This window comes from Haliaeetus albicilla, chromosome 8 (assembly GCF_947461875.1).
Source record: "Haliaeetus albicilla chromosome 8, bHalAlb1.1, whole genome shotgun sequence".
Classification (NCBI taxonomy): Eukaryota; Metazoa; Chordata; class Aves; order Accipitriformes; family Accipitridae; genus Haliaeetus; species Haliaeetus albicilla.
Genome location: NC_091490.1, coordinates 2,552,375 through 2,579,064, shown reverse-complemented (window position 1 = coordinate 2,579,064; position 26,690 = coordinate 2,552,375). Strand labels below are relative to the sequence as shown.

General features: G+C 45.2%; 1 protein-coding gene and 2 long non-coding RNA genes across 10 annotated transcripts in view; 1 reads left to right on the top strand and 2 right to left on the bottom strand.

Moving 5' to 3' along the window:
• Positions 1–12,465, bottom strand: part of JAK1 (Janus kinase 1) — a 64,236-nt gene extending 51,771 nt beyond the window's left edge. For 2 of the 8 annotated variants that reach the window (XM_069788499.1, XM_069788504.1), the window contains exons 1-2: positions 11,628–11,778; positions 6,562–6,624 (exon numbers count right to left, since the gene is read on the bottom strand). The gene's annotated coding sequence lies outside the window, so the exon portion shown is untranslated. Of the gene's footprint in view, positions 1–6,561; positions 6,625–11,627; positions 11,785–12,333 lie in introns of those variants that run through there. The other 6 variants (XM_069788498.1, XM_069788506.1, XM_069788505.1 and 3 more) reach the window with 5 other exon arrangements.
• Positions 11,853–15,473, top strand: LOC138686334 (uncharacterized). The gene is made up of 3 exons (XR_011325666.1): positions 11,853–12,069; positions 12,181–12,504; positions 13,389–15,473. It is a non-coding gene; the product is annotated as an uncharacterized lncRNA (long non-coding RNA).
• A 5,063-nt stretch (positions 15,474–20,536) lies between these two features.
• Positions 20,537–26,631, bottom strand: LOC138686335 (uncharacterized). The gene is made up of 2 exons (XR_011325667.1): positions 23,173–26,631; positions 20,537–23,081 (listed from the first exon to the last, which is right to left on the bottom strand). It is a non-coding gene; the product is annotated as an uncharacterized lncRNA (long non-coding RNA).
• Positions 26,632–26,690: the final 59 nt, after the last annotated feature.

The window sequence follows — 26,690 nt, the reverse complement described above, 5'->3', positions numbered from 1 at the left end:
GTGTGCTGCCGGTCTATAGAAATTAAACAAGTCAGCAGTGCAGAACTTGTCACTTCCATGTCTGTGCATCACGATGACTACCACCACAATACACAACAACCCACCCAGTGAACATCACCTTTGTATCTCCCTGAATGCTGTGCTGGAAGCTCCTGGCACCACTTCTCAAGTGTCCTGAGGATTACACAGATCCCACTCAAACCCAGCTGATAATCCTACAGCAGTACTCCATCCTCACAGACTTCTGAGGCATAAAGCAGGAGGGAAGAGGGGATTTCAGCGCTCCCCACAATTTCTCCTTTCCACTCCAAAATGTCTTATGCCAGCACTCAGGGTGGGAGATCATCTTTGGAGATATAACATATGGAGATGTTAAAATATATTCTGCTCTGGCAGGATCTTCACCCACGTGGAACAAGGATGTTCATACCAAGTCCGTTCCACTCCATGCCACTCCGCTCCTCTCAAACCACAGGTTCTAGAGCAGAAGAAGAGGTTCTCGATAATGGTTATCAAAAGGGCTCATGCACAATTTTATTTTTTTTTTAAATGCACAACACCTACAGTTACGAGAACCTAAATTTCTCATTTTCTCTTTTTTTACCAAGCCACCAGAAAGCTGACTCTCAGTATCCATTGGCTTCCAACAAGAACCCATAGCCTTTTTTCCCTCTGCTCCAGTGTTCAGTGCACAATTAATCTCTTAATCTGTTTTGAAAATCTGAAAGTCTAGTGGAACAAGACACGCAGAAAACACTCATGAGCAAATTCACCTGAATTTAAGCAAAAAGGCCACAAGCCTTTTCCACAAAATCACCAAGAGTAGAATTCAATTCCTAACATCTGCAAAGAGAGAGAAATCCGAGTACCACTATTTCGTTACCAATTATAGCAAGAATGCAAAAGTACACTCAGAAATTCAAGAGAGATTCAGAAAAACTGCTCTAGTTTTTTTTCTTTTATGATAATAGAAGACCTGATTTGTTAAGTGTTAAACACATTGGAAATACCATACCACTTTGGTTTTGCCTCAAGAAATTCCGAGAGCTAATGGATTGTGACCAGAAGTCACTGAAATCAGGGCAAAGGACTTCATTTAAGCTGCTTTAAACTTTGTTTTCTGCTAGTTATCATCACATACTTAATCTAGACTCCTGAAAAATATTTCTGACAACAACTCTGAAAGAGCCACCGTGCCATTTTAGCTAGGAATGATGAAAGCTTAATTGAGAATTACAGAAGCCAAAACCACCATTTTTAAATCTTGCAGATTCTTTTCTGTTTACTGTAACAAGAGAGCAAACAGATGCAGCAAGAGAAACAGAATAAGCATGTCAGATATTCCAATAACAAGCCATTCCTTGGTAGTAGTTATCTTTTTTTTTTTTTTTTAAAAGGACTGAAACACACAAATTTAATCTGGCAATAAATCCAGCTGCAGAATTAAACTGAAAATGGGCGTATTGAGGTGTTAATTTTATTAAACCACAACTTCCATATCACAGTCTCAGGCAGAGGCAGCTGGAGCAGGCTGCCTGGGATGTCCCCAGTTGGGTTGTTCATCTCTCCGCAGACAGAGACTCTACAGCATCTCTGGGCAGCCTGGTCCTGTGTTTGACCACCCTCACAGTACTGAAGTGTTACATGAAAGATGCTCCAGCCTCTTCATCATGAAAGAACTGTTTGGTGTACAAATTAAAAGTGTTATTTGTCTTCTTAAGCATAAAATGACATTTTGCCTTACAAAAAAACAATCAGGATCAAATTACGATTTTTGTTTTCCTAAATCCAGTGCCTTTAACTTAGAACAAGACCACAGCTACAAAATCATAACATGAAAGAGAAAAGAACACAAAATTAATGCAAAATTAATTGGACTGAGCCCCTCCTTCCCTCCCCCCCTTACTCATGCTTACACATGAAAAAATACACCAGCTAATTTTTTAAGGTCACAGCTTATAGAAATGAACAGGATCAAATGCAGATCAAACCAGGAAGATTAAACTCAGCTGTAAGCTAAGAAAACCTGATGCTGGACTCAGTATGCAAAATCAAGACAGAACTCTCCAACAGCATTTCTAAGTGATCAATTTATTGCTGAATGCTTACTACTGAAGAACACCCACACATCTCCACATTATTTGACTTCTCCGGTCAAATACCCAATAAGGTACCTTCTCCTCCTACCCCTTTAAAAGACGTTTTATAGCTCATCCCTAATCATGGATGAGACTGAGACAGATGAAAGAAAGGAATTACCCCATTTTAGTACATTTTATAATGGGATGTTCATGGAGTAGACTGCTTGCTACTCTGCAGAACTTGCCTGTATGCCATATTACCTACCCTTAAGAAGAGACTGATTCTCAAGTTAAGTCCTGAAAAATTAATCTCTATTAACATAGAGATATAACATATTAAGCTTCTTCTTAAGCCTTTGGTTGGGGCTCAGGAAATTCTATGTTAGTGTTTGTAGGCTGTGCCCTCTTTGAGTACACACCATGAAATGCCCCACCAAAACCAGTAGAATAGCTTTGTAAGGACCATAAGTGTGTATTTGTTTACTAGATTACAATCATTATGTCAGTCTTGCCTGCTAATTAAACTACTCTCAACTTTCCCTGTCTCTGAAAGTGAGTACCAATAGGTTTTGAAAAACAAACACCTTGAAATGGTCTAGGAAAGCTACTGATCTCCACTGCTTTTAAAAACTTCTAAACCCTATCTAAGAGGATTTTCTTTTAAAGCATAATTCAGTCATTAGGACATAACCTAAAACATTTCTAAAATTACTTTGGCTGTGAGCAGAGCCTAGTGAAGATGTTACTATTTTACTGGTGGTCATCAGTCTTTGCTGGGAAAAAAGGGAAGCATACATGGTTAAACTGCAGGGAGGGTGGCAGTACTTGCCAACAGAAAGGGAGCAGTAAACACCTCAGGGATGGTACTTCTCAAGCAGTCGTGTACATATGTGCAAGCTGGCTTGGCCTTGAATGCAGAACTAGTGCTGATTAAATTGCTTTAAAAATGTGAGCTGAAATGTGTGGTACATCTTATTTCCAGGCGGAGCCATGCAAAAAAGTTGCAGTTCTAACAAAAGCCTTTGCCAGCTTCAGCAAAATTAGCAGGAAGAGACAGCGGTTTGCATCTCAGCTGTATTTTAAAGGCTGAACTCACCACAAAGCTTGGGACAAATTAAGTTCTTTATGTAATTACTCAGCTTCACTGATATGCACTGATTTGCCTGTGCGAAACTGAACTTGCGTAGAACTTCAGAGTTCACAGCATATATGTACGCAAACAAGCACAGCAGTTTACATTAACTGCTAATTAAACTCCATCAATCAGTTAAGTAATGAAGATATAATGGATTGAAAAAGTCCTAAGGAATTTGTTCGTCAAAGAAAGCATGAAACAATCTCAAGGCACGCAATAAGGTTCTGCCAGCATAGCAGAGGTGAAGGTAACGCGTGATCCAGATCTCTTTCCCTAAAGAGAGTCCTACCATAGATTTATAGGTTGGCAGGTCCTGCCCTTGTCACATAAATTAATTCTCCAAGTATACAGAGCGAGAGGGTGGTTCTATATAAATGCTTCTCTGCATGCTAAATGACGCATAAAGCACGTCAATAGGTATATGCTGTGGTGCAACTCAGGTCTAGAGAAAACTGTTTTGTGTATGCTGGGCTATATGGAGAAGTTAAACTGCTTCCACTTAAAAGCATATTGGCATTTCTTAGGCAGGATTTTCACGACACAGTGTCCAAGTTCGCCCATCCCTGTGGAAAGCAGGGGAAGGAGCTGATGAGAAGTCTTCTGAGCCGGAACAGGTATCCATCAGAGTACATGAGTTGCTCAACCGAAGGGGTGACATGCCATAACAGGAGTGCCTTAAGATAACACTGCTGTGATCTGCAACGTGAAACCACCATGGCCTCGACGATACCCCAGCAGCACTGCTTACCTCCTCCCTCTGCACATGCGTTGTAAGCCAAGAAAAACGTGGGCTCGTTTTTCACTTAATTCGACAGCAAACTTCCAAGAACACAGTGTTATTAAACCTGGAGATACCACCCACTTTTATTGCAAGGTAAACTTTCAGTCAATACCAACAAAGGGCGAACAGTTAATCTGTACACAGCCAAGCTAACATCACCAACATCTTAGGTTTTAGTTGCTTAAGGCTGTGCTGGCACATACTGAGTATTTGGGATGTGAAAGGTGCCTTTTTTTAAGCCAGGTGAGCCCTCTGTTTGCTGATGTATCTTGCTTATATAGATGTAACTTGGCCGTGTTGCAAGTCACGTGTACAGGAAGCTGAAAGGACTGTAAAACCCACAGGACTTTTTTCTTTTTTAATTTGGCAGAAGATAGCTTTCTTCTTTTGCAAAAATTAAGCTCTTTAAGCCAGCTACCCCTACATGTCCTTTCACTTACCACCTGTGGCTTTGACAGTGAAATCAAACCCATGCTCCCCTGTATTAATCAATTCCACACTTATAAGAAAGGCATTCTTGGCCATGAATTACTAGTAAAGTAAGTGCTGATATAAAATACCACAAGCTGATTTTTTCCAGGTGATGCTGGTGGTAAGACAAAGGCTTCCAGGTGAGAATCCCAGTTGGTAATGCTCGTGCTAGCAACTTGCATCTACCTACAACACATTCATTGGGCTATGGGGGCTTGTTCTGTATCATCAGTAAACACAACCTCTCCGTTCCCTTCATGAGGGCAATGACACAGCAGCATGAACACAATTAGAAGTTTTCTTGGCAATGAACCGTCATAACCCTTCAAAAATTGGGGATTGGACAAGTTCCTTTTCTCTGAATATACCAGCACTTTCCAGAATCTGGATGAACTCTTGACTACTCCCTGTCTTTAGGGGACAGAGTTATTAACAGACTTTCTAAAAATCAATACAGAACAGTCAAAATACATTTAAGCCATTCTCTGCCTAAGCCAGGCACTTATGTTTCTATTAGAAAAACAGTTAGAAAAGTCATGAGGTATATAACAGCATTTGAGAAGAACATGGTGTCCATTACAGCCTGCAGATCACTCAAATAGACTTTACCATCAGAAAGAGTGGAAGGCAGCCAGTGCTAAGTTTTGGAATTACAGCTGTTACTTCAATAATTAAGTCAAATGCACCTTTCCCTTCCTTCAGCTTAAGTCTTAAGAACAAGAAAGAAGGGCAGAAGATTCAAATAAGGAAAAAAAATACAGTTTAATACAGATGCAACACAAATCAATAGCAGGAAAAAGCAAAAGGAAAACAGTGAATTTGTAATCTTTTGTTTTCAGAGGAGAGGATAACTCCTGTAAACAGAGTGCTGCAGCATAGGTGATAGAGCTGTAAAGTGTCACAACAGAGGTTGATACATACAGGTCAGGCTCACTGATTTAACTGTCTGGTTCCTTCTGAACTTTTAAACTCTCTAAATAGATGGGCTCTGGCAATTTCAAAATTATTAGCCTCTGTTTTGCCATACTTTGAGGAAAAGTGAAATACAGAAGTGTTCAGGAAGTGAAAGGTTATTTCTTGTGCGTCTTCAGTAAACACGAAAGACACTGAGTGTACAAGAAAACCATATAAAGTGAACTGCAAATGCCAGCTTATAGTTGTTCTTGATGAAAAACCTCAGAACTGAGGGTGGCCACACTTTCTTTCCATGCAGGAGGCCACCAGCTTGAGTTAAGATGTGAGCTTGACATCCTAGGGACAAAAAAACCAACCCATGCAAAATAACAGATTGAAATATAAAAGACTGAGCCTAATGCAACACTTGAAGTATAAAAGGTACCAGCTAGCTTTTCTTCTCCTTAAACATCTAGTGCCCTACAAACTAACACAGCTTTATCAAAACAACAGCAAAAAAACCCAACCAAACACACACACACCCAAAAAACCAAACCCAGACAAAAAACCTGCTCTGAATTTGTTGTTATACTCTGGTAAAATTCAGAGCAGCGCAGAGATGGGTATTTATGGATGGCAAGTAACAGGAAGTTATTTAGACTGTACAAGTGCCAAGGCTTTTAAGGTTTGTTTTGTTGATATATCTCTTTGTGCTGCTAGCATCTCAAAATGAGTATAAAAGTTAGTTCTGCCAAATTAATTTCCTGAAAAACTGAGTCCACATACAAACAAATTTCTTGCAAGTGTTCCCTCTCCTCCCTCGCTCCTCTGTCCAAGTCACAGATCTAGCATGGTCTGCTTCATTTTTCCTTACCTAAAAAAAGTAAAAGGCTTACATCTGTCCTTCCTCCTGACATGAAAGGTGTAAGGATTTTTTCCGGACCTGCTGTCTCCAGCACAGCCCTAGGCATGGTAGCTCTCACAGCAGATCTAAGTACAACCTCCTAGGTTGAACAAGAATGTCTTCCTGTTCAAAATAACAGGAGTCAATATCACCTCAATCTCAACTTCCAGCTAGTAAAATTAAGTAGTTTAAAAGATGTGAAGTGGAAAACCAACCAAGTTATTTTGACAGCATATGCCCCAGATTGAAGGGTAATTATTAAGAGTACCACTAATAAAATCAAATATTTCAATACACTGCTAAATTCCAACTGGGCCACCTGATTAGGCAATCCAGACTCCGCTCAGTTTTCGAATAGCTGGAAACGACAGGAAACAAAGCACTCAAGTAACAGTTAGAACAGCACTTGGTGTCCAAAATTGCTACAAACTTGCATTATATTCATGTATTGGTGCCTCAACAAGCTGCGGCCCCTCTCAGATCCACTCCGCAAACAAGGGAGATTGCGTACCACACCCTGAGGAATGCGCAAATTTTCCTTTAGGAGTTTTCTCCTGGAAGTGTGAATAGCAGTTGTCACTTAGATTTTGCGTTCAAAGGGAGTTAAGCCTTTGGGGACTGGGGAGGGAACGCAGCATTTCCAGGAGAGAGTGGGGGAGAAACATGTCGAAGGAATAAACAGGTTGTTTAGCCAAAGTCAGGCACTGGCCAGGGACACAGCTGAGATGGAAACACCCCAGGGCTTCTAAACCCATCGAATGCTGTGTTATATGCTTATCCACCTGCAGACTGATCCCTTACCTTTGTGAACCTTCCTGCTCCCTCCTCCAGTACACACACAGGCAACCCAAGTCTTGATTAATGGTAAATCCTACATGCTTCAAAAGTCAGAGAATATAGCATTAAATACTTAAGTTATTCAATTTATTAGCAGACCCTCCTTTCTGTAGCACACCGGCTTCAAAGAAGTCAAAAAAATTTCATAGAGCAAAGCCACCAGATACATGCATTTATGACGGTTGAGCTTCTTGAAGCCAGTTGCCTTGTAAAAGCTTGTTCTTTACTAGCAAGCCCATGCTGCTACTTTGGGAGCTCCATAGCTACAGCAGAACAGTGACTTGGTATTTCTGGAAGACTGTTTGTTTACTATCAGAACTGCTGACAAAGCAGAATCAATAGCAACACCAAGCCACTTACTGCAAGACAAAAAATTTTCCTATTCTTTAGTAGCTACAACTGCACTTGTTCAGAATCTTAACTCTGCAGGTAGGTTCCTCCTCAAACAAAAACTCCCATCTGATTTTTCCCAGGCTTTCACCACTACCTTGCTCCATAGTTCAGGATGATGTATACATCCTTCACTTTTCCATCAACTTCCAGTTCTTTTCCTTTATTTCCTATCTTACCTTTCACATCCTGCAGGGGTAAAAAAGTCTAACAGGACAATTTTATGGGGCAGCTGTTTTAAAGTGTAATCATAATCACTAACATGCAGAAAACCATATTCGCGTCACTTATCAACCAACTCACACGGTATCAGAGGATGATGAAAGGTAATGATATGCAATTTAAGTGGTACACACTATACTTTTCCAAGTAGAAGCTGCTCTTATAGTTTCCTGTAGCTCAGGTTTTCTGTCAGTTATGCAACTTATGGTACATTTATATAACCAGTTCAAGGAAAAAAAACAAGAATTACTCTAGCCAGCAAAACCATTTCTAGTTTTATAAGCCCTTCAGCGTGAAGAAAAATGTCAGGACTTGTTCCTTAAAAATCCACCTGTTTTCAGCAGGCCAGGACATTAAAACCACTAAATCACACTTCCTCACTTCCCACCCTCCCCCCCCCTCCCCAATTTCAATCAAGAGAAATTGCAACCAATTTGCCCAAGAGAACCATCATCAACTTCTTTTTCCAGTAACCTAGTACTTTTTAGCATTGTTTCAGTTTTTGGAAGGATCAGGTAAATGGGGAAAACAAATACTGGTCGGGGTACCTAAAGCCCTACTAAAGATATCAAGTGAGGGAGCAGAATAATCCCCCCTAATCTTGCCACTTCATGTACTGTGCAGAAAATATAGCAAGAGATGGAAGTAACAATTTAGCTGCCAAACACCCAAAATGCTGTTCTTTTGAGATTCCACTTTCCTTCTTGATGAGGTTCAAGCTTATTTATCTCACCCTACTAGCAAAACTGAGCAGCATCAGTCCATGAAAAAGCTTTCTTTGCAAAAGGCACACTCCGAGTATTAACTGACTGAATCATGTGCTTGAACTATAAAAGCCATTTTCTATCAATTCAGCAAGTGTTTGCCATTTACCAATACCTGAAATCTAATTGCATTTTAAGTGCTTTAGAGATCTAGAGCAACTCTGAGTGTGTTTACAGGAATAATGCCCAATCTTTAAGAAATTGCAAACTGTTGGACAGGCTACAAAAGAAAAAATTGAATATTGCCATTTTATCGTCCAGAAGAAAACATTTTGTCATTTTTAATTGGACACGAGACACGTCAGGAACCAAGACCCAACTCGGTCTCTCCATAACCTGGCTTCTCAGCATGCTTTCTGGTTCATCGGGTCTCATAACAATACTTTTCACAGCTAAATACAAACCAATCTTAAGGGTTTGTTTTTATGTGTAAAAGCTTTGATCTCTCAAAACAACTCACACCAAACATAGCATACAGATTCAAGGATTCTCCATTTGGGTTTGTGCTGTATTTTGAACCTCTCTTCCTCATACCTCCCTCATGGGCAGCAGCAAGGTGCCAAGAAACCTGAGGCCGGTTCTGCAGGTAAAAAAGGTGTTTCACCTCCAACTCGAGGGAGGATGAGGAGGTACGTGGTAGAAAGAGGTGAAATCTTCCTGTCCACAACAGTGGGCATCACTGTCAGGATGCTGCCTACGAAAACGGAAACATTTTTCCCCTCTACACAAAAAAAGGGAAGCAGGTTTCTGTGAATTCAGTCTTTTATTTGCAATACACTGAACTACTACAGAGGTGTCTGTCTAAACCTACTGAATTACTATCACTTATTCTTCCAACCAAGAACCCTGGGTTACTTCCAGCCCCCCAAAGAGGTAAGGTAAAAGAATTAAAGCAAGTTTAAATTGCATTCTCTGTTTCGACTAAGGAAAAAAAGAGTTTAAAAGGTACGTTCATTTAATTCACTGAATCTGTCCAGTGACTGTTCAGGTACACTTCAGCTTTTTGCTTTGCAGCTGATACAGGTTTGCTTTCCAAAGCTTTTGTGTTAAGATATTCTCTCCAGATCTTGCTTCTCATTTGTTTTTAAAATAAACTCATTGAACAGACAAGTCAATTTGGACATACAGAAACAGCATATGCTTGAACAGTTCAAGATTTACAGAATCCACCTCTCAAAAAAGGCCACTCTGAAATTAATTCTGAAAGATTTTTGCAGTGCAGAGACCTCCAGGGGTTCACAAACTTAAAGCTGCTCCAGTTCTGCGTTTATGTTCTTCTGCAAATTTAAACCCACTCACCCTGGCTTTTTACAAGTTTTTCACCTAACATTTCCCAAAGGTCAAATGTTTGCAGTTTTGCTCTGTACGAGCATAGTATAGTCTCTGTTCCACTGGGCTTTGGTGCAAATGGCTTGCAGATACTTAGACAAGTAAGATATTTAAGGAGAACTGAATCACTAAAAATAAATTGACAAAAAGACTTGTAAAATCTGCCTGCAATCACTAACTTTTAACATCGCAAATGACAGCAAGAGACTGATGTGATCTGTTGTTTGCTCAGAGATGAGCAGCATGTCCTTAGCTGGCTCTGTATTTCAAAGCACCTGCCTCGGTATCACCTAGCACAAACCCAGATCAAGGTGCAACTTCCTGTGTGTTTTAAAAACAAGTACCAGGAGGAAATGCCTACCACTCCCCATATATGGTCAAAACTGAACTTAATACTGAGCTTCAGCAGCCGTGAATAAAATGGTACCAACGTACATACATTCCGCTCAAGAAAAAAACTGCAGAGAATCTTCTACGAGCAAGAGTTAAATTGGGCTAATTGGAGTTAAGTTTAAACAGCAATGCAACTTTGAATTATTTCCATCTTCCCCCCCCCAAAACAACCACAAAAAAAAAAAAAAAAAGAAAGAACAAAACACCAAACTTTCTTGCACTGCACTTACCTGCCCTCCAGGTCTCTATACCTCAAAATACACACACCCCCCCATCCCTAATCCATCGGAGCAGCCGCCCCATTAGCCACACGCTTCCCCAGCATCACCCCGTCCTCCCTCTAAGCACGGACTCGAAGTCTCTTTAAACAGAGCCGGCTCCAGCCTCTCCTGCCACACCAAGCGACTGCCATGTTGTCTTCCTGCCATCAACCGACACGGTTAGCAGCGGGGCTGACATGCTTCAGACTTTTTTTGCATCCCGGTTCTCCTCATATATGAGCTTTCTACGTGCATTTTGAAAATCCCACCTCAACAGGATTGGCCAAACGACGCAGCAAATGTTTTCCCGCACACGCGTACAGCAGAATTGTATTTTTAGGTGTCTGGAGAAGGTGGAAAGCAGGCGCAACTTGCCAACTGCCAGGTTACCTGCTCCACATCCCTGCTTGTGCTTTCGGGTGACAGGTATCAAACCAACAGGTGACCTGCCTGCAGGGTGGCTGTCACCACCCTCAGGGGAAGGAGCACCTACAGAGAGGAATGTCCGAAAAGCGCCTCTATCCTTTATACAGCAACAGATGCCAGACTGACAGCTGGACCCAATCAATTTTTCCAAACCCTTAATTTGCACAGAAGTGCAAGGCAGCAGTATGGCTAAACAGCTCCTCTTGCAAAGACGGCCGAGGACTCCCGTAAACTCACGGGGGGGGGCTCCGAGCTCACCCCTAAGCCCCTCGCAACATTTTAAAAACTTAATTTCACCCATTTCCACCAGCGGGCAGAACCGAAGTGATTTTCATTCCGGTTCCTCCTATCACCAAAACCCGGCCTCCCCCGCAGGAGTCACCGCTCGCCGAAACGTGGCTCTGAAAACCCCTTCCCAGCCCTACACTGCCCGCGGGGGCTCGTCGTTGTCGTCGTCGTCCGTCCCCCCCCCCGTCTCCGCTGAGGAGAACCCAAACGGCACCGCACACCCGGGCCCGGCCGCCGCGCTGAGCCCGGGAAGGGACCGACGAGGCCGCCGGGGGAAGCCCTGCGCCGTCGGCCATCTCGGGAGCTTCCCTCAGGGGAAGAACCCGCCGCCCTCACACACGCACACACACACACACCCCCCGGCCTTCCCCGGCTCCCCTCGGGCCGGGGCCCGGCTGAGGGGAGGACAGACACAACGATACGCCGTAGCCCGATACTCCGGCCCCACTCACCGCGTCCGTGGCTGAGCGCCGCTCAGCCGCGGGGCTGAGGAGGCGGAGGGGGGGGCGGCCCGGCCCGGTGGGTCCGAGAGCGAAGCCCGCGATCGATCGGCAGCGGCAGGGCGGCGGTCGCGGCACGGCGGCGGCTGTGGAGGCGCCCAGCCTGCGGAGCATGCGCCGTGCGGACCGGGGGTGGTGCGTCGCCGCGGCCGCCTCTTCCCGCCTCCCCGCGCTGAGGGGGCGGGTGATGGCGGCGGGTTTCGAGGCGTGAGGGGCTGCGAGGGTACCGCTCCGCCGCTGAGGAGATTTGTCGGCCGGCGGGGAGACCGGGCACGGTAGGCGGTTCAGGCCCTCAGAGGACGCCGAGCCCCGGCGGGAATAGCCCTGCCTAGGCAGCGGCGGCGGGAATGGGGCGGTTAAAATGGCTCTGTCTCCTGGCTGGTTGTAAAGTGAGGTAAAGACTGGAGCGGGTGTGGTGGGAGGGCAGCCCAGTGACCGGGTCAGCACACGGAGGTTTAACAGGAGGTGCTTAAACCAGCCCGTCAGCCAATTTGTGTTCTGGCAGGGCTCGGACGGCGCTGGAATTGCGGGGTTGTCTTCGCCATCCCAGTGCCGAGGCCGTAGCTGTCGTCTCCGCAGATGTCCGGCGTCTGCCGTGGTGGAGGCTGAGCTACCGGTGTGTTTGGATCATCTTTTAAAAAAAAAACTACAACCTTACCTCTAGCCTCACGCAGAAGTGAATGAGCCGGCGTAAACAACTTGGCGTTTACACCAGAATGAGGAGACGCGCACGGTTCTCCTGTCTGCACGGAGAAGAAATCGTTTTCTTCGTTGTGGTTTCAAACTCTTCTCAAAGTCACAGGAAATGGCACAAGTGGAAGTAATATCAGTAAGAAAATGATTCAGTTCAATACAATGATTCCCCCCTTCCCACACATGCACGCATATTTGGCATTTTCTTCTGAAAGAAGAGCCGATCTGCTGCTGCCTTTTGGGGCAATTGTCCTAACAGCCAAATCTGTCATTCAGAAACACCTGCCCTGCTAAACGTGCCCTCTCTAATCACAGCACACTGATAACATCTTTTTGTCAAGGTCTTCTCATGCGTGGCAGCGCACAGGTGTGCAAGTCCCTTTGCTGTTACAAGGTGTTTATATGCCAATACAGTCAACTGGTCCCAGCTCATTGACCTTGTGCCTCGGCAATCCTGAGTTTTGAACCTTTTCTCCGGGAAATCAGCCCAAAGCTCTTCATCTGCCACACAGGAGCTGGGAGGCGGGGGCTGATCGCGTGTGAGTGCACATGTGTGCATGTCCCAGTGGTTGTAGTTTACAAACTAAAGATAGATAATCATTGATGATTTTTTTCCCCTCTCCCAAAAGGAAACAAGCCAGCCCTTCCGTGTTAACCTTTTTCCTCAGCCACACAGCATCATTGGGTCTGGATTAACCATGCACTGTGGGTGCACGGGAAAGCACTGGAGTCTCACGCCATTTCCATCACTCTGGTAATCTTAACTCAGGAAGGAGAGAGGTCAAACCCTGCAGACACGCGTGGCCGTGCCATGGCTCTCAGGCCCAACCTTTTCTTGCTCTCTTGTTCCCTGTGCCCCCCCACCCCGTGATCTGCCTGCAAGCGCTGTGCTTCCGTTGATTAGCTTTCAGTCTTGCTAGCCCTTTCCATGGCTTTGCCTTTATAATGATAACATCAGTTTTGCTCAGTGGGTTTTCATGCCCAATAACATACCACATCTTTATTATTTATGCTTTACAGGCAAGGCTTGTCTCCCAGCACACCAGTTGATGCTGCGAATGTCCTTAAATCCTGAAGCTCAGCGCTACAAATCAAAGCAAAGCCGAGGAGGCAGCAGTGACAGAAGGATTGCATAAGGGGCTTAGCCTGAGGCTGCTCGTGGCTGCAGCAGCTCAGAGGAGAGCAGCTTTACCTTTGCCTCCATCTAAATGGATGCCCAGCGCCCAAGACCATGTCCAGGAATGACCCAGAATGCCCAGCGCCCAAGACCATGTCCAGGAATGACCCAGGCTCCCAAAAGCCACGTCCTTCAGCAAGAACTAAATTCTCATGTGCTCACACGCCTCACTTTAAAAAATGGGGCTGAGCTCCTATGGCACTTAAAGTCTCACAGAAACTGCGTGGTCAGCCTCCTACTCCTGCCTGCAATGTGAGCTTTTTGCTTTTTCTCCTTAATTTCAGGACACTGATGTCTGCTGATTTCTACTAGTTGTTCTGTGACATGTAACTGGGATGAAATCAATGTGCTTCTAAAAATTACTCCAAGAACTATGTTAATAACAGGGGAGGATTTCCAACCTACACCCAAAATGGTCTGCTTTTACCACAACATACCATCCTATGGGAAGGATGTAATTCTCTATTAAAACCTTTAAAGTAGTTTTCTCTAAGGAACTAATCACATGTATTTGTACCTGAATATGTTTTCTTGCTTATGAAGAGAATAGGCTTGCAAAGAGCTGCAGAAAAGGCCTTCGATGCAACATAATTTTTCTTTCCCCTGTAAGTACTGTACCAGTGTGCAGTGACAGGTCAGAAGAATTATTTTGTATCTTACGTACTTCTTTATTTTGCAACTTGCAGGATGCACTGATATCCTCCACCAAAAAAAAAGGCCAAATACAGATGACTAGACTTGACTGTCTTGGTATTTGTGAACTAAAAATCAAACTAAATTCAAATAAATTCTCTCTTTTAGCCTTCTTTAAAGAAGGGGTAGGAAAGGGTGCACAGATTAGCCCTTACTTGCCTGCTCTGCAGTTTGGTTTTCAGAAGCCAAACCTCACCTTTCCCTCTGAAATGCTAATGTTTTAGAACTACTTTAAACAGTATAAATATTTAGAAAGCCTTTTTTTTCATGGCATTTCAAGGTACAGTGAGGGGCCCTGCATACGGTGAAATGCCTTAAGTCACCAATGCCATCATCTTGGAATTGGCTGGACCTTTACATAAATGTGATTTAACACTATCTATCTAAGTGGTTTCAGTCTGTCATTGATTTGTTCCTGGCAGTACTTCTGCAGCCTGGTTCTCCTCATATGTACTAGCAGAAATCAGGAGGAGGTAATGAAGTCAGAGGCGCTGTGTAATGTATAAAATGGGCCGCTGACTTTCAATGTCAGCAATTCCTTAAACTGTAATAGTATAGAAACTATTCTAAGAATAAGTCTTTGTGCTCTTGTATGCTTCTGCAGAGTGTCAGGCTATGTTCAGTGCTACTCAAATTAGAATTTATTTTTTTAACTTATCCCCCCCCCCCCGAAGAAAAACATTCTTCCATTTTTATCTCCAGGAAAAAGAAGTGGGGGTTACAAAGGAGAGCAAGTCGAGCATTTTTTCCTCAAGATCAACAAAACTGATCATTTCACTTAGAGTTCTTTTTTCTAACACAGAGAGCAGAAGCTGTTCTCAGCTGGACCCATACCGGGTTTGGTTCACCCTGCTGCCAGAGCGTGGGGAGCAGCTAGGACGCCAGGCCAGGAGGAGCAGGAGGACCAGGCTATCGGGCAGCGCAAAGTTGGGTCAGGCGAACGGAGTCACAAAGCAACAACCTTAGGTGCTTCAAAGCATCCGTTGGGTGCCCATCAGCCGGGTGTTGCGGGTGAATTCAGCCTGCACCCTCCTCCATGTCATGTCTCCCCATCAGCAAAGTGGATAGTGCTGTACACCATCGTCATGTAGTATCTTAGAGACTGCAAGGCCCCCGGATACTGCAGCGATGGGGTGGGACTTGCCACAGGAGCTGTATAAATAGATATGCAAGCGCACAAGTTCTTTCATCTGATCTGTTGCTGAATTTATCTTAAACTTCCTGTGTTCACGTAACATGCGTGAAACCGTGTTTGTGACACTGTTTTCAGAGTGCTTGTCTCTGCTTGGAAAAGCAAGTGAGAGAATTTATTTTGAGACATCAGGAATGTGTGAATTGCTTCTTCATAATTAACTACTTCTAAATATGGTGCTCAACCCTTTTTTTTTAAGCTAAGCGGGGCTTCTAAGAATCTCAGTTTAGGGAAGGAAAGGTACTTCTTGTCGGCAGTCCAAATTTACTTTGCAAAAAAAAGATTAAATTTTGTCAATCCAAAGCAGTCCTTGTTCTGAGGGTGCCATGGCAGCTGCTGCTGAAAGCCAAGCGGCAGGGGGATTTCCTGCGCAGGGCTGAAGCAAGCTGGCACAGCAGCATGTAGGAGGTGTAACACGTAGCTCCATTTCCCAATTTCCCTGGCCAGGGGGCTGGAGTTCGCTCGCTTTGCTCCAAGCTCTCAGGAGCATGGGGATGCTGCCGCCCTGTCTCAGTCCTGCATCAGGCGTGTTCATGTTGCTGCTTGCCTTCATCACTTGTTTTTCCCCATTGCGAGCCTTCTGGTTCTTCACTGTCCTCTTAACAAACTGAATCAGCATTATTTGCATTTTTTTCCCAGATTTCTCTGCTGAAAAATATACCTTATGTTCACTTGTTGTGAAGCAGACACTGGGTTTGTGTAAAGAGCTGTAGAGCAGCTGCAAAGGATGGAGTTACACCCGTGCCCGTGGCCAGGCAGCTGGCACACTGCGACCAGTGCAGCCTGAATCTGGCTTCTTGTCTCAGCCATCGCTGCTCTGAGACATAATGGAGCAGTGTGGTGGTGGTGGTGGTGATGGTGGCAGTGATGGTGGCCAGCTCCAAATCCCACTTCTGATTCCCCCTCCACTGAAGTCAGATTCATTCGGTGACCACCTTTTTACTGTGCTTCAAGCAGACTAATAAAATACGTAAAGAAAATCAATACTGCCCTGAACCTCAAATGCATTTTCTTCAGCTCATCTGCTTTCCAGCGCAGCCATCTCCAGAAGGATGAGTTTGGTGCTGGCACAGTTCACAGGTACCCACTTGCCGCCTGGCTGCCTGCCAGCCACACCGCTAGAGCTAGACGCACTTGCTTATATATTATCTCCATATATATATAACCCAGAAAAAGCTGTATGGGCAACAGTTGGCTTTTATAAGGGCAAGTCTAGCACTAACTGGAACTGGAGATGGTTCTGCTGGTGGGGAGGGATAAAGTGGAGCACTGACCTCAACCAGAGCAATAATTAAATGTTTTAGGATTGGAAATGCCACGTTCCGTAACGATACACAACGTTGATTCACATCCCTCATGGTCCACAGATCACAGAGCTTGTTTACATGCCTAGGGGCATTTCTCAGGTCAGTGTCCAGCAGCCGAGACCAGGTGCCCCTGTTTCTGTCAGGAGAACACACGTAACCTGGGGCACGCAGCATTCCCAAAATCTTTAACGGATTACTAGCAGTCGGGATATACAGCCTTGCTTGGACAACTTCCAAAGCACATTCTGTTGCTGCTGTTTTTCCCGTGTGCTTTTGGGAACTACATTTCCATGGCCTATGTTATAAAGCAGCATTTTTATGTGGCATTTGCCATATTCCCCCTCTCTCTGTCATATGGAGATAGAGAATTAAGGTCATGTTTCCAGGAAGGGTGCTGCTCATAATGGCACAGAGGGTTCAGAAATACAAGCGGGATGGCAGACAAACTCCAGATCTGGAGAAACATGGACTTTTTCCCAAGCCCACAAAGAATGAGCGATATCACCACCACGAGCTTAGTGCCCCAGTCTTTGCCTTCATCCTGCTGTGCTGCTTAACCATGTGCATCATTGTGAAAGGGTACAGGAAGAGAAAAATGAAAGATGTCAGTGATCTTAAGAGACAGAGGAAGGCGAGGTTCAGGCTGGTTTCTGTCACCCTGGGTTGCATTTAAATGGCACGGTCTACAGTAAGAGGACAATTGTTACAGTGCATTTGGATACTGTTAGCTATGGGTTTCAAATGTACTGAGAGCATTCAGGTTGCAATACATAATCTGGTGAAAACAGCTGATACTACCGTTTCGTTCCATGAAACCTATGGAAGTGAAAAGCAGTGTGGAATTTTTCTCCCGTTTTATGTAACTCTGTTTTTCCTCATTTCCTCTTAAGTGAAACACACCGTATTTCATGCAATTGTTTTAAAAGGCTGTGGCATGTTTCCTTTAACTTAGCTGAGTTAAAGGGGTGAAAAAGTGAAAAATCCTTAGACTAAGAAGGAACTAAATAGACACTGTGATCCTCTAATAATTTGCAGATAAAACACCCACTGTGGATTGTGATTAAAATGAGTTTTCCTTTAATAGAGATGCAAATGCAACTGCAGCAGCATGTCACATTTACATCCAAAATTAATTAGGCTTCATTAGCAATAAGCCGCTGGAAATTTTAATTTCCAGAGTTCCCTGGAGCACTGCATTTCAAACCAGAATGCAGCAAGGCTTTGGATGCTGGAGGGGCGGCATCACATGCTGCCTTGAGATGTTGTTGTTGTTCTGCACCGGGTGGAAATTTTTCTAAAACAAACACGTTACTTTTTTTAATCACTCTGGGAACATGAAGCCAACACATTTAAGGAAATTGCTTGCATGTGAAATACACCCAATCAGCAGCTAATCCTGGGCACACATCAGAAACATCGGCATGGAGCCTCTCACGTTGTCTCTGCTGATCTGTGCCCATCTGAACTGGCGCAGCCTTTATCAGCACGCTTCCACGGGAAAGGTACCGACTCCTCCTCATCCACTTCCCTCTGGAAGAATTGCTTCTGCTCTGGCACTCTAAAACGCTGACCCTAAAAGGCATCTGTGCATTCACATTTTTGCTTGTGTGTGTTTAAGTCATGCTCTCTTTATTAAAAAAATGAGGAGGTGAGACTTCCAGTTATGGAAAACAGCTACCCCTGTAGCTGCAGAGTAACAATTAAAACCGCTGATGTTCAGACCTGTTACTGACCTCATCTACTCCTCTACCAGCCCCTTCTCCAGGGCTCTTCGCTACGAGTTCTTTGCTACTGCCAGACCAAAACTGCCTGTGCTGGTGCTGCCCTTGTGCGTGCAGCCTTTGACTCATTTCCTTGAACTTTCCACCACCATCAGCCCCGGGCTGGTCCCAGCAGCGAGGACGAGACCCGCAGATGGCATCTTCTTGGGTAGAGCAACATGATGGGGTTGGGATAGGGTCTATGGCTCTTGTCCATCCGCCAACACCTCGAACAGGAATCATTTGCTCGCTCACAGACTTATTTTTACGCAGAAGGAATCTGAAGCTTGTGCAAATGTTTAAACACATGTCTCTCTTGAATTATTCAGTGTACTTTGCTTGCTTCTGGAGTTAATTAAAACGGAGGGCAGTCGATAGCAAGCTCTCACATTCACCGTAGGGAGGAGGCAGCAAACTGTGGCGGAGCAAGCCCTGATAACCACCTGCCCTCTCCATCCCTCCTGCATCGCAAGCTGCCATGCCATAACTGCTGTGCTCCCTTGGCAGTACTGACCAGCAGCAGCAGAGCACCACATCTTAACGAGTTTGCCTTAATTTAAGACCAGCATGTGCACAGCACTGGGGACTGTCATGTCCTGAGCTATGCTTGAGGCTGCAGCGCCTGATTTCGGAAGATCCAGGGAACCACCCAAACCAAGAGCTGTTTCCCTCCCGAGCAGCCTCACACTTTTTTTAACCTGTTTTCTGCTACAGTTGAATGAGGCTTTTTCCAGTGTCAGATGTACATCCCTGTGTATCAAAAAAAACCCAGACTAAGTGCAGCTCTCGTCCTTTTGAAGTCAATGGGGAACTTGAGATTGGGATCAGAATTTCACCTATGATATGAAGTACAGGTCTGAGCCAAAGCCTGACTCCCTTGGAGTCAAGAGAACTCTTTCCTCTGGCTCCAGCAGTGTTTGGTCCCAGAAAGCTTGTAACATTAGCCCAACATAAATGCACGATCTCGGTGAAGAGTGTATTAATCCACACATAGATCCATCCCCCTCTCCTGCTCCTGTGAAATGTTATGAAGAGCAAATTATGTACCAAGTTGCACAATCTTACTTTATCAATCTGCCTGAATACAGAAATGATAGCAGTAACTCTGATACTGTACCAACACTGAAACACCCAGTTCCTGATGAGTATTTTTGTCCCCAATCAGACATCAGTTAAAGTCACAGTTTCCCTTTGTGAATCAAGCTAATGACAAAAATGCAGGGTTTACATACCATTCAACAACTCAGCTAGTAGCCATCTCCAAAACGTGAGATACAGTCAGAAATATTTTATGCAGAAAGGAGAAACGATCATGTCAACCTCTGTTCACGCAGTACTCCTGGGGACTACTTTTCCTGGTAACAGGCACGTGTAATTGCCATTACTGTTACCGCACAGCATTTGCACTACGTGGAAAAGGACACCTCACCTGGAAGCAGGAGCGAGAACGTAAACGTGGGGCTCCACTGAGAACAGCAAGAGCAGGAATGCAGCTCCAACACCGATCCACTTTTACTCTAAGGAAGTGAAAATATTAACACAGTTGAGCCGAGCATATTTGTAATGAACAAATAATGGTGAATTCTCATTAAGCTCATGAAATTTTGCAGGCAGGGTGCTCTAACTGAGCAGTTTTTGGAGCTGGCGTGCCAAGAAGATACCTCTGCACCTGAAGAAAAATAATGTTGCATGGCTGAGCTGGTGACATTTCTGATCACGCAGACTTCACCACAGTCTTCATCAACTTGTTTTTTTCATTACACTTTGTCCAACATATCCAGGCTCACATTCAGAAATTGCTTAACCTGACCTAAAAACAAGTTACATTCCAGTACATCTAATATTTGCACATATCGGGACACTGCAGTTAGGCTACTTGATTTGTAAAGATGTTTAATCAAGAAGGCCTGGATTAAAGTTCAAGTTCAAGTGCTCTGCGCTAGCCAGACATGATTTGAATGGACAGTAATTAAAACACAGTCTGATTCATATGGGGCACTGCTGGACTTTGAAACGATGACTACATGATTGAAACTCTGTTGGGAAGGATTCTTTTTATTTTAGTGCAACTAAAACGAGGCTTTTTGGTACCGATGCTTCACGCTGAACAGCAACAGAAGTCACTTTTTTTTAAAAAAGCATTTTGAGGCAAGGCAACATCTTCACCTGGGTTCAAGGCTGAGTGCTAGCAGACAATGGAAGTCTTTTATCCTGCTGTTGTCAGAAGCCAATAGTGGCTGGCCAGCTTGCTCGGAGCAGAAACTTCGACCCTTAAAAGGATAATCTGTGGATGAGAGCCAGGCACAGAACAGCCGTTCTTGTCTGCAGCCTCGCAGCCCCGAGGAGACGTCGCAGGAGCAGAACTGCTGTTCTCATGCGAAACGTGGGTGGGAAGGTGACGGCCTCCAGATGGGAAAAGGGACTTTCCTGATGAAAAAGGCTGAGAACAACCGGGTTAGAACAAATCCATCTGGAATGACAGCTGAGATGTGTCATGAGAAAATTGCCTTGCCTTGGGATCAAACCCATTAATTACAGAAAGTTTTATCAGAAAACGGACGGTCCTCACAGACCTTATTTTTGAGCAGAAAGTGACGTGATGTATCGCTGTATGCATGTTGTTTACATCTTGCTTTAACACAGTTCGTGGGAGGAAGTGCTCCACTGCCAAAAGAGACTTGATAGTTGCATTGTTCATGTGTAGCAATATTTAGACATAGCAAACCCACCAGTATTTATAATAAGTCTGACCCACTATGGTATCAGTAGGAAGCTACAGGAAAAAGAGATGGACGCTATGTCCGCTGAGCTAGAGAGGGAGATAAAGGCTCCCAGTAAATCTGATTGGAGAGGTGTTGTTTTTGGGCAGAGACAGCGTTTCAGTTCCTGTCCCATGCCAGAGCTCAAAGCTGTACTTGTAACAGGAAATGAGAATCACAATCTGAAGCCAGAGGCACATGTCATTCGAACAGGCTCTTTGCTCTCTTTCACCAGTACTTGACATGTCCTGCAGTACACAGCAAACAGCTTTGCTGCACGTCCCACTAAATGAGCCGGGTTGGTCATTAACCCTCAAATCTGACCCAAGGCTCAGTAGGTGAGGAACCCGATTCCTTGGACCCGGTCCATAACAAACCTTGTATCTGCCCCTGAGGAGTTATCTTGTTTCCTGTGGGAAGGACAAGAACTTTCTGGTTTCTAGTACGAGTCAGCACCCTGACTGTATTCATCTGTGAACACCCAAAGCCGTGCGTCGGGCAGCACTGGGAGGACCTGGCTGAACACTGTGCTACTTCCAGCTCCAAATTCCACTGCCACCTGCCTTTCTCCCAGGGAAGGGGATGCACGTTCCCAAAGCACCTGCTGGCTCCTAAAATGACAACACGAATAGCTAAAAAGATGTAATCAAAACAAGAGTGTGGCACAGCACGTGAAGGAGCAGCGAAAGCGTGTTGCTGTCATAGAGCCAGGGATGGCTGCAGCCCCTGCGCTGCGGGAGATGACCACCTCTCCTTTTTGGGATGAGTGTATTCCTGCCCAGGTCAAGGGATCCCTGCAGCCTTTGGAAAGAAGCAGAAAGGAAGCTGAAGGTTGACTGCTCAGATTTTAATCTATCTAGAACTTAAACTTTTGGTAGCAGGATGCTTTTTTTATCATTTGCAGAGTTTCTAGTACAATAGATTCCTCCTCCAGAAACAGACTCAAGCCGCTACGATAACACCAGTAATAATTTCCCCCATTTAAATGACGCATGCTGGCAAAATGTTCCATCGTGGCTGTACAGCACCGACCCTATCTGGGCCCACAGGCATAGCCAGCAGCACAGTCTGGCAGAAACACCTTCCAGTAAAGAAGATCGGAGAAATAACATAAACCAGCTAATTGCCATCTTGGAGCAGACCGTCGGTTGAGCTAATCCTCTCCCTGGACCAGTGAGCGGCAGCCAGGGCTGTGCAGGGAAGCACAGGGCAAAGTCCTAGGATGGTCACGAATCATCCAGTCCAGAAGAAGAGTTTTCTAAACACCACTGGGTTAATGACCACACTGAACATCGGTATCAAGAATAAACTGTGACCTCTGGAAATTGCTGCACCAGCCTCAGCAGCCTGAGGACCAGGCTTCTTCCTGGGGGGGGTGAGTGGGATCTGGGGAACAGGCACCGCACCAACACGTCTGCAGGCCTCTGCTTATTTTAAGCAAAAATCCTCGGATTTCACACTCCCCAACACAACCCGGCCCGCGGGGCCCCTCTGCTGTCCTGTCCCAGCACTGCACCCAGCACCCCCCCCGGAGCCACCCAGGCAGGGACAGACAAACCCTCCATTCTCCCACCACGATATAATTCACATGGCACAAAAATCACCAATAGCAGCTTCAGCCAAGATCAGATTCCCCAAAAAACTTGTCCATTCTAGGTATTTTCATGACATTGCTACAGAAATTACCTGGGAAATTTGCAGTCTCCCACTCACCGGGGCAGAGAAGCCCCAACCCTGCAAGGGGCTGTACCAGCTGCATCACGAACAACCCACTGCATCGTCCTAGTGCGCTGGCCGGAGGGTGAAATAACCTGTGTCCCGCCATCTATTTCCATGTATTGATACATACAGAAAATGAGTTAGGAGACCGGCTAGCCAAGACTGTGATATCTTTAACAAGAAGTATTAAAAAGTACCTAAAGAAGGCTTTGTTTTCTGTATTGCTACAGAGTCGTTTCTGTTTGTTCTGGTACCAAGGATTACCCATTGACCCGCCCCTCCGCCGTTTAATACTTCACCGTGCTGCACAGGACCCTGCTTTCTGAACCATTTCTGAAGATATCCAAAGCACAGCATTTCTGGAAGATCTTCCAAGGCAAAACAGTCAATTAACAGGCAAACTCTCAATAAAGTATAATATTTTATTCAAATAAAATGTAAGTTTTCTTTACCTTCTTCGACTTTTATGCAAAGAGGTACATTTAAAATGAGCAGACTCCACTTCAGCAGGACGCTGCGCTGTACATGCATCCGTCCGTCAGTCCCTGGGGCACAGAGAACCAGCGGTGCAGGGCCCCGTGAAGCTCAGATGGCTGCCATCCTTCAGTTATCACAGTACTGTACCTTTACAAGAGACAGCATCAGCACTGTGATAACTGAGCCAGGGCAGCCTGTCAGTCATTGCGGCCCCTCCGCAACACTGCCGAGCCCAGCAGGCACATCCTCCGTCTCCTCATCCCGTACGCATCTCAGAAACCCTGCATCACCCCCAACAGACGCCCAGCTGCTAGATGAAAGGCTCAAGAGCATTTAACAGAGGTGGCTTTGCATCTGAAGTTTCAGTCCAGAAAATTACCCAGATAATTAGTGCTATCTTAATGACCACGGTGGCTTCTGCAATGCAGCTCAAAGCATTTTGTAGTAGCAGTTTCTTCCAGACAAATCCACCATTGCTGGATTTAGTGAAGAAAGAAAGGGTAAGTAACCACTCTACAGCTATCACTAGAGAGAATGGGGGCACCCCTCTCTCCCCCCCTTAAATTCACTGGAGCCGGACAGCAGCATTTGGTTCATGCTACTTGAGTATTGAATGTCATGAACCAGACAGTCAGTGGGTACAATGGCAGAGAGCCAGCTAAGTTTACGTTGCCATGCCACTTGCGAGAGCCGAGGAGCTGAATCATTAACAGCGCGAGTATGAGGGTAGCACCACACCGTGACCACGCTGCATACTGCACCGAGCCTGACAGGCTTTCGCCAGCGGAGCAGGCTGGCAGGCGGTGGAATTTTACAGCACTGCGAACACATTCAGTTGGGCTTAAACAGCGTTTGTCATACGCGCTTCTGGAGCCAGCATGGCAGACGCCCGTTCCTACGCCTGTCGATGGCTTTGACGGGAGCAGCGCCCAACGCCAGGCAGCCAGCTGTGTTCTCCAGGGACTGCAGCTGGAGTAAGCAGAAGAGGGGCCTAAAGGCTTGAGCTGCTTCAAGTATCCAGCTGGCATTTTTAGGTCATAGGATCCAAATACAAATGTTTGAGGTAAACAATCCCACTGCAAACTAGTTAAATTACAAGCTTACATCAACCTATCTTTTAAACACACACCCCCTTTTTTTTTTCTTCCCTAAAAGCAGGCATTGCTGAAAAGATCACGGAACTATTTCTACACACACACACACCCCCTTTGGTTAAGATAATCAAATACATTGAGTTCTGAAATGAGTTTAAAAAACACAACAGTTTTACATAGCAAAAGTCAATGAGTTACTAAGTTTTTACAGAAAGTTCATTTATGATGTTGGACCTCACCAGTACAAGTTGATCTCATGCTTCTACCAGGAGGAAGCAGAAACTCCGAAAGTGGTACAATACTCTAAATAACTTACCTGGAAAAGAGCATGTCCTGAGATGTTATGGAGACTGTTTTTAGAAGAGAAATACGTAACACTCAGCTGGATCCAGCTATCAAAATGGTGTCTTACAAGTTTTTAACTCAAGAGGGCAATGGAGAGACAAATATGAAATATCTGAGGAGAAGCACGCAGAGGAAAAAAATATTTGTACATTTTAAAACAAACTACAAACATACATTACATAAAAAGGGGACAGTCAACAGATTACGCAATACTGATGCAAAACCACACAGATGACTTAAACATATAACCTAAAACTCAGATTTACCACCATTTGTAGATAAATCATTAAAGAATCTGCTGTTGCTAGAAAAACCACAACAAAAAACTTGGAAAAAAATATTAATAAATTCTGTGCATACCATAGTGACTTTTGAAAGGAAGGAAGCTGCACAACTCATGAACCATTTGCTCTCACTTTGGGGTGCTTTTACACCACCATTACTATTCCAGTAGAAAAATTCCACTGATTTCAGTAGAATAGCATAAATGTAGGATTGGGTATCCTACATCTCACAAGCTGAAGCGATGAGAGAAGAATCGCTGTTTTATAGTTCAAGTACGCCTTGACCACTGTTTTGGGATTTCACTCCGTGCTCCAGCAGTCACTATTACGCTATCTAACAGGAGAAGATACATGACTGCAAAGGTGAACAATTCCTCCCCAACACCCTCTGGCACAAAGACTGTTTGAGTTACACACATATTCTATGGGCTGATGCCATCTTCTCTAGAGAGGATCCAGCTCTTACTCCAATACAAATATGGTTTGTTTCCTTGCGCCTGACAGGCAGATGCCAATTTTTGCTTTGCTTCAGTCAGACTACAGATACACAGAGCTGATACAAAAAGCCTAAGCGGGTTCCCCATTATTAGCTGAAGAACCCCCTTTTTAAGCACAACCCGCATTAGTTTTGGAGTCTAGTACGCATTTTTGTTCTTGTTATTGCCAAGGCATCGCGTTATTTCCATATGCCTTTTAAAAGCCCTCTAGTTTCCAGCATTTGCCGCCAGTTCCCGCTTTTGAAAGCCTTGTAAGTTCATCTGGCTGGTTTTTAAACTCCAGTTCCACCTCCTGCCCCTTTGGGGCTGGCGATTCCACGTATTTTTTTTTGCCTTGTTTCGCATGAACCGAAATTCCTCTAGCATCACACTGACGGAATTACTGATGTGCCCTGACCACAACCCGCAAGGCTTACGACTCCCCACCCCTACGCACAGGTCAAGTATCTTCCAAGTACTACACGCCGCTCTCGCCCTGCCTCTGCAGAAGCTCACGAGGCGCGCAGGTGGCAAACCCAATTTCCACGTTGACTAGCGCCATTTCCACGCGCGCCAACAGAAAAAAAAAAATAAATAATGACCTGTAGAAGTCTGAAGAGGAAAGAAAAAACAAACAGCACGTTACAACGGTCTGGCGAGCGATTGCGGGCCTTCGATGACAGGGACGGAGGCTGCGTTTGAGGAGGAGGAAGGCTGTGAGAAGTGAGGGTCCCCCCCGGGCCGCCACAGCCGCTCCTTCCCAACTTTCCTTCGACGGCTCTTTCTCCCCCCCACCCCCGCCACAAGCCACGTTACCTGAAACCGGGGGGGACGACACACACACACACAAGCAGGCGGCAACCTTGGCAACACAACCGCGGCACGGGATGGGATGGGATGGGAAGGGAAACCACGGCCGGCGAACTCTTCTCACACAGCCCTCCCCGCTCATCCCCACCGCCACCGACCGGGGCCCCCACCTCCCCCCCCCCCCCGCGTCCCCCTCCTCGCCCCACTCGCCGTCCTCCGTCCATCCGGA